Source organism: the organism of the source record quoted next, unplaced genomic scaffold (assembly GCF_019419815.1).
Source record: "Pyrus x bretschneideri cultivar Hongxiangsu unplaced genomic scaffold, Pyrus_bretschneideri_v1 Contig96, whole genome shotgun sequence".
Classification (NCBI taxonomy): Eukaryota; Viridiplantae; Streptophyta; class Magnoliopsida; order Rosales; family Rosaceae; genus Pyrus; species Pyrus x bretschneideri.
The window spans coordinates 698,686-707,108 of NW_025999838.1; the positions used below are offsets into that span (position 1 = coordinate 698,686).

The 8,423-nt window shown below is 37.1% G+C and overlaps 1 pseudogene; it reads left to right on the top strand.

The window, feature by feature from the left end:
* The first annotated feature begins 4,749 nt into the window (after positions 1 to 4,749).
* Positions 4,750 to 6,996, top strand: LOC125473768 (annotated as a pseudogene).
* The last annotated feature ends 1,427 nt before the right edge of the window (positions 6,997 to 8,423 follow it).

The window sequence follows — 8,423 nt, forward strand, 5'->3', positions numbered from 1 at the left end:
TGTTAATTGCATGTTGTTGATGTTGCTCAAATGAACTTGTTTTTCACAAATCTTCCTTCAAGAAATTAATTCAAGACTTGGAAGAAAAGGAATCAGCTACAAAGAAGGAAACATGAGTCAAACTTCCTTATATTGACTTAGTCAATCCTTATCTTTTCCTACTTATGTTCTAGCAATCAAAGGGGTTCCTAATCAATTTAGGACACTTAAATATAAGTTCTAGAAGCCTTAATCCCAGCCAAAGGGTCCTTGCCGCACCAATTCTGCCTTTCCCTTTCCCTTTTAAATTCCTGCCGCAACTTTCCTATCCTTTCTCCCCTAGGATTCTAACTTTAATTACCCTTTTTTCTTGAGGATTTGAGGTCTAAATCTTTCATAAAATATTTAATAAAAGCCATGATCCTTTCCCTAAAATATATACACTCGGCCTACCCATTCACACAGCCATAGAATCACATACACAATTCAACCATCATTCATCCCTTACACACCCCCATCCGTAGCCATCATCATCCTTCATACACAATTCTGCACTCTACCATTCATCATACTACCCTACCATTCATCCATCCTTCCCATAATACATCACAACCCAAATTTAGCCATTCCACACCCTTGTGCTGCAGGCTAGCAAGGAAGAAAGAAAGGAGAAGCAGACATTTTTGCCATTCAAGTTGGATTGTTGGAACATTTTTAAGTGTAATCTATCTTTTGTTTTCAATGTTTAATTTAAATTCTCTTTGTTTTGCTGTGAACATGAGAGGCTAAACTTGTTTTAGCAAGAGGAGACTTTGAAAACATGATTATATTTGCGATATAAATTGATTAATTCCAATTCTGATTTCATAAATTGTAAATGCAATTTACTTAATTTTCACATCAAGAACTTATTCTTGTATGTTGATTAAGGAGGCCTACTTAGTTTGCATGCATGAATTTGATGCTAGAATATAAGGGAGTTTCACATAATCGTTACAAACTTATATTCACAAGTAGTGAAGGTTGCTAGTCACAATCGTGTTAAGTTAAATTCCTGGCATGAGTATCATGATGTCATAGTTATGAATGCCTTGTCAATGCTTATGATTTTCACAAAGCTTAATGATCTTTGCTTGCGTCTCTATTATGCAGTTCATGTAGGGAACTTAGGCAGAATAATTTGGTTGCCGATGCGTTGTCCATTCAATTCAATGAATTAAGGAAAATCTGAGGGTTAATTAGTGATGCCACTGTTAATCTGGGGCATTAAGGTTCATGGTTTATTGAAAAAGCAACTGGAAATCAATTTGTATGCAAGTGTGTCATGTGTGGAGAAGGATCCTCTAGCTAGCTTATCACCCATAAATTCACCTAATTTCGTCCAAAGTTGTTTAAGTCTTTAAATCTGTTTGTTTTACTTTAAATTCGTCAAAACCAATCCCCCCTTTACTTTGTTGTGTCAACTTAGTTAGAATATGTCCAAACTTGTGTTTTTAAGTGTTTTGAGTCAAAGTTAAGTAGAATTCGTCCAAAATCACCCTTTAGAGTCCAGTTTGAATCTATTTGATTGTTTTGTGTTGTTTTGAGCCTTTGTTTTGAGTCATATAAGTCTAGTTAAGAGTCTTTGAGTCTAGTTAAGTGTTTTTAAGTCTAGTTTTGTGTTTTTGAGGCAGTTTTAAGTAGATTAGCAATCCCTCCTAATCCCAGGCCTAGAACAATCCCTACTTACATCTTTACTACAATTGTCAATAAGAGGGTTTAATTTAAGTGCTATTATATATCACTTCAGTATCCAAGACGAATTTGGATTGGTAGAAGACCAGGAACAGAATGGGAAAGGAATTGGGATATCTAGCCTAATTTAGAGGTATCAAATAAGGCAAAAATGTGCAAAATAAAGGCTAAGTTGCTAGGATCACTTTGGAATATCTTGCAGCCCCATTTAGCATATAAATACTAGGGTTTCAAATCACTTTTACACAAGCCCCCCTTGGGGTCACCTAGAGCTCTCTCTCTTCTCTTTCTTTGGCCTTTCTTTTAGAAACAAAACCCTATTTCCTTTCACCATCCACTGCCACCGAAGAAACCATGCAACCATGTTGTTCTTGGAGAAGTTCAACATTAGAATTGCTTCAAGGGGGTTTCTTCTATGAACTTTAGTTTTACTCATGTTGTTCTTGATATTTATATATTCTGTAATCATGTTGTGTAATTAAGCTCATAGCTGGGGATTTCAATGTAGCCTTGAAAAACTATCTTTGGTATTAAGTAAAAGTATTCAAATTATCAATCTGTGTTCTTGTTTCATTCATTGATTTTATAGTTTACTTTGTCTGTTAATCTTAATGTTTGATCACCATTAGGGTTTCTTACAGATTATTTGATCAAGGTTATAGCACACATCATGCTTAATCATGGTGGACAAGTGAATGAATGAAGAAACTGCTATGCATACATCCTGCCATGTGATTTCTTTGGTTCTTTGAAGCTTTCTTGTTCTTAATGGATTCTTATTTGGTAATCTAAGTTGAACCTCACAACTAGGTTGCAGATTAGGAGTACTTCATCACAACCACACATCAAATGGATGATCATAAATGAGTAAAATGAACCCTAGTTGCAGATTGTTGTGTTCCTTCCTAGTGCACAGGAGTACTTCATCACAACCACACATCAAATGGATGATCATAAATGAGTAAAACAAACCCTAGTTTCAGATTGTTGTGTTCCTTCCTAGTGCAAAAATATGGTTAGTATAATGGCACAAGTAAGGGTGTCGAACCACAGGGACTGATTGGACCTCTATAAATTACTAACTTTGAAAGAACCCTAACTAAAGAATGGAAGTGACCAATTGGGAGTAGTTTTTGTGCTGTAAACTTAATTAAATTAAAATGCAAGAATGTAGCAGTAAATAATATATTGATGTAGAAGCAATGGAGATGAGGCCAGGGATTCGAATTCACCATTATAAAACCAATTCCATGTTTATAAAGTTATGTCGTATTGAACTACCAACCTGTTTCCTGAGTTCGTTTTACATATATATGATCAGCCATATGATGTGTGGTTTTGATCAAATTCTCCTAATCTGCAACCTAATTGGGATGTTTAACTTCGGTTCCTAATTAAGAGTCTTTAGCATGCAAGAAAACGTTAAAGAACCAAAGAAAATACATGGCAGGATGTTTGCATAGCATTCACTTCATTCATTCACATGTCTACCAAGATTAAGCACGATGTTTACTATAATCTTGATTAGATGGTCTGTAGTTAACCCCTAATGGTGACCAAACATTAAAATCAACAAACAAATTTAACAATAGATTCAATGAATGAAACAGGAAGTAGATTGATAAACTGAATACTTTAACTTAAAAACATGGATCAATTTTGCAAGGTTACATGGAAATCCCTAGCTATGAACTTAGTTACACATCATGTTCACAGAAATTAAAACGAAAATATGCAACATGAGTGAAAATAAATTCAGGAAAGGAAACCCTTGAAGTAATTCTGATGTAGAACTTCTCCAAGAACAGCCTTCTGCGATGAGTCTTCAGTAGTGGTGAAAGTGTATGGAACGGCTAGGGTTTTTCTTAAGAGTGAATGAAAAGAGAGGAAAAAAAGGTCCTCAGAATTGTGTAATTCGCCTAGAATAAATAGGGCATGTAAAAGTGGCTAAAAGGCAAGTTTTTATGGGGTAAAAAAGGCTGGAAGATATTCCAAAGTGATCCTAGCAACTTAGCCTTTATTTTGCACGTTTTTGCCTTATTTGGCACCTCCAAATCAGGTTAGATATCCCAATTCTTTTCCCATTCTGTTCATGATCTTCTAACAAGCTAGATTCATCTTAGATTCTTTATTTGGACTTCAAAACAAGCAACAACTTTATTTGGGCTCCAAAACAGGCCACTAAACTTCTTTCCACATTTGAATAAGGATCAACTCCAAAAAGGGCATGTTTTCACTTCTTTTGCCCTCAAATTGATCCTAAAGTACATGTAATTGCACATCACTTCTTTTGCCCTCAAATTGATCCTAAAGTACATGTAATTGCACACTAACACAAAATAGGGTAAAATGCAACCAGTTTAACTCAAAAACATCACAAAGAGACTAGAAATGGATGGTATAAATGCATGAAATATATGAGTTATCACAGATTGGAGAGTTGAATGTGTTTTGACTTAATTTTCATGGAATTGGCTTGTAATGGTGAAATCGGTATCCCTAGTTCCATTCCCTTCGTTTCTGAATTATTCTATTTTTCATATTTATATTCTCTTGCATTAAGTTACTTTACTCTTCATATCAAAATCCAAACTCAATTTGTTAGTTTCATTGTTTAGATAGGGTTCACATAAAGCTAGTAATTTGTAGAGATCAGTCCCTTTGGTTCGACACCCTTACTTGTGCCATTATACTATCCTTATATTTGCACTAGAAAAGGAACACAACATTGGCCTAACCCCCCACCTCGTGGGCACACGAGACTTAGGTCTTTAATCAAAGGTGTTGATTGTTTTGCAAATTCATTTTCATCAAGGCAAGAGAAGACGGAAATTTCCATCCACAATAGGCCTACTTAATTAAGGAATTATAGGGCAGAGAGAAAGGGAGCAGTGGCAAGAGAGGGGACAAGAGAGAGTTGACATAATTTTGAGGAATGTTTGATCTCATCCCCATTCTGCCCTTATTTATAATGATGAGAAGGTAAATTCCTTACCCTAATATGTTACAACTTAATAAGACAATATAAACAAAAAAGATAGTAGAATTCCATAACAATTTCTTAAAAATTTTACAAGAGTTTACACGATCACATTACTAAATAATTAAGACTAGAACACTTCTATCAATTTTTTTTTACCGCGAGAAGTATTTTCCCACGACACCCAATCACTTCCTTAGCCAAGAAGCAACCACCACATCAAATCAACGCTTAGTGTGGAAATAAAAGCATATATAACAGAAGGGCAAAATCAACCCAGTCAGCAACCCAACTGTGCCATCACTCCTACCATTTCACAACCTTCATACTTTGTATTTCTTAAAATTCTCAGCCGATCGATTTCATTTCCCAAATTCTCCAAAAATTCACTCTTACTTATCTCTTCACGATAAATCGGATTTCGAATTTCCAAAAAGTCATGGGAACCGCTCAGAGCCATGAGGATCACATCATCGACTCCGACGACTACGAGTCGGATGAGGAGGAACAGCAATCGAAAGAGGAGGACCAATACGACGACGCAAAGGCCGACTACAAGCCACAATAAACTACTACTTTGAAACCCAAATCCGAAATCCTAAACTCCATTGTCAACAAGCCGACGCTAGACTCAAAGCCCTTAAACTCAAGTACGCCTCTCCTTCCTTCTCCTTTTTCAGCTGCCTCCACGGCGCAAGGCCCGAACGCTGTCAAGCTCTACCTCCACGTCGGCGGTAACACTCCTAAGGCCAAGTGGATCGTCTCTAAGAAGACTGCTTACTCCTTTGTCAAGATCTCTAATGTTGAAGATGACCTTGATTACGACAACGATGAAAAGATGGACCGCGAGGGAGAATGGTTTCTGAAAGTCAGCTCAAAAGTTTAAGCCGGGGTTTCTATCGACATGCAACTGAAGATGTTCGGCAATCAACGCCGTGTCGATTTTGTGTCCAAGGGCGTTTGGGCTCTTATTAAATTTTACATCGACGAGCGGTACCAGAGGTTCGTGACAGAGTTTCTAGACTACTTGTTCGAAAACGTGTACAGACTCGAGGCCACAGATGAGAACAAGGTCAAGGTTTATGGCAAGGATTTTCTTGGGTAGGTTAAGCCAGAGGCAATTAACGATTCAGCATGGGACTATAAGGATTACAAGAAAAGCCCAAATTCAGCCACACTGGGGCGGCCAGGCCACGACTTAATGGAAGAGTTCGAGGAGGCTACCAATGGAGGTGTCCAGAGCTTAACTCTTGGCACATTGGACAATAGCTACTTGGTTAACGAGAGTGGTGTTCAGGTCTTCCAAAATTTCAACCATAGCATTCATAGGAAGGGAGTGTTTGGAAATTCGATATCGGAGGTTCAAGTTTGGGGAAATCGACACCAAATACGGCTCTGTGACAAGGGCTAAGACTAATATGCTACTTATGAGTCTATCAAAGGAAGGTAGGCCTCAATCTAATGGGCTTCAACAGCTCGACATTGAGATGGGCAAGATTGTCTCAGAATGGAAGTTTCAAAAGGATGGAACATATATTACAATGAGGGATATCATTAATGACACTAAAGGGTCACAATTAGATCTTTCTGAATCGACCTTTTTGGGTTTGGATGATAACATGCTGTGTAAATGGGATATGCATGACCATGCTGGAATGGTCCAGAACATTGCTAATGTGAATTCCCCGGTCCTTCATTGGACCCAAGGGCATTAGTTTTCTCGAGGGACCAATTTTCAATAATTTTCTACCACTAAAGTCGGCTCCATTGTTGTTGGGGGTTTGGAAAGATGGATAAGGTTGTATTCCAAGACCTCCATGAGGCAAGCAAAAACTGCTTTTCCGGGTCTCGATCCTCCCATTACGCTTATTGATGTAACTTATGATGGGAAGTTGGTGTTGGGCACCACTGATACATATTTGGTACTAATTTGCACTCTGTTCACTGACAAAGATGGAAATACCAAGATTGGATTTAGCAGTTGGGCCGGAAACAAGATACTAGCCCCAAGGCTTTTGAAGCTCACCCCTTTGGACTCATATTTGGCTGGCACAGACAATAATCTTTCATGGGAACAAATGCCTCTTGGAGGCCAGGCATCTCCATGGTGGTATCTTCGAGGTTATCCCCTCGAGCGAAATTTGTCTCACTCTTCTTACAACGTGAAAGATATTAGTAATGGCTTGAGAAGAAGTTGGGCAAATGTGGGACCTATAATCTTCGGAACCACAATGGCAACACATACCAAGATCGGTAGAAGCTTGATTGGTTTGAGCTTTGCCTTTATTCTTGAAGATGAATGATTGGTCTGTAGTGTGATTTCTCACCCCTTTGGGCCTTTATTTACAATGATAAGGAAGAGAAATCTTGCTCTCCAAGTAATATAAGTACAACAAGGAAATCTCACATAATCCTACACATAATCTACTAAGGTTTACACAATCACACTCCTAATAAAGTTAGAACTACAACAACTTTAAATTTAATGAACGTAATTAAATAACCACGTATTGACTAAAACGTGAGAGAATATTTTTCTTTCATGGATGGTGAGGTGGATGTGGTATATTTATGTGTGGAATTTTCTACCTTGTTGTAGACCCATAAGTGTGGCTTGGCCCATTTCACGCCTCTTCTTAGAGTAGAATATTGTGAGATATGTAATTTAAAAAACAATGAGCTAAGAGCATCTCTAAAGAAAGAGTCAAAAAGTCCACATCAACAATAATGGTGTAAAAAAAAAAAAAAAATGAAAAACAACATTAGTGTTTTCCAACTAAAATGCCAATTCCTATGTGGCATGATATGGATTGATAGCAAAGATAGTTGCTGTCAAATTTGACAGTAACTTCAAATCTATTTTTGGTTTTAAAGATACTTATTACAATTATGAAAGGTAAATAATAGTCTAAAGTGGAGAACAATATAAAAAATGAATAAATAAATAAATCAAAGGCTGCATTAGCTTTCAAATTTAAAATTTGACATCTCTTTTGGAGATGGTCTAAAAGCATCCTTGTCACGCCCCGGACCCTGCGTCAGTGGAAAAATTAACCCCACGCCCGATGTGTGAGTAAAAGTAAAAAAAAAATGAAAAACAAACCTCTCTTATTCCAATAATCCAAAAAAACTTACAAGTGTACAAAAATAAATGAAACCCATACATTCCTCGCCTAACACAACCTTAGCTCATTTAGCACCTCTCTTGCCAAATAACTCATTTGTAAAATAAAAGGGTGAGGGGTGAGCAACAACCACCTTTGCCGAGAGTAGAATTGTAATATGCCAGTTAAGCAGCACCATTTTACACACACTAGAAAATATGAGAATAATATCAAAGCTTTAGCCACAAAATTCCATATCACATCATCCTTTTACGTGTTCATTACATCCTTCATCAAATGTAACTCACCATGTGACCCCTAATGGCCACTCTACCCTAATGTCGTGCAGTTTACATTTATCCCTTGGATTAAAGCAACACTAAAGTTGACATGCTCCATGAAAGATATCAATGACCCTATGAATAGCATCATTGTTCGGACATGTGGCAATGAGATCATTGATGTGGTAGAAACTAACACACAAATTAAACCTTATAAATTATGCAATTGTAGTACGAGTAAGTAGGGATCATTCTATTCCGAGGATTAGAAGGGATGCTAATCAACACAAATTAAGCTTGTAAAACTAAAAACTAAGTTAAACTAACATCTAAACAATGACTGGG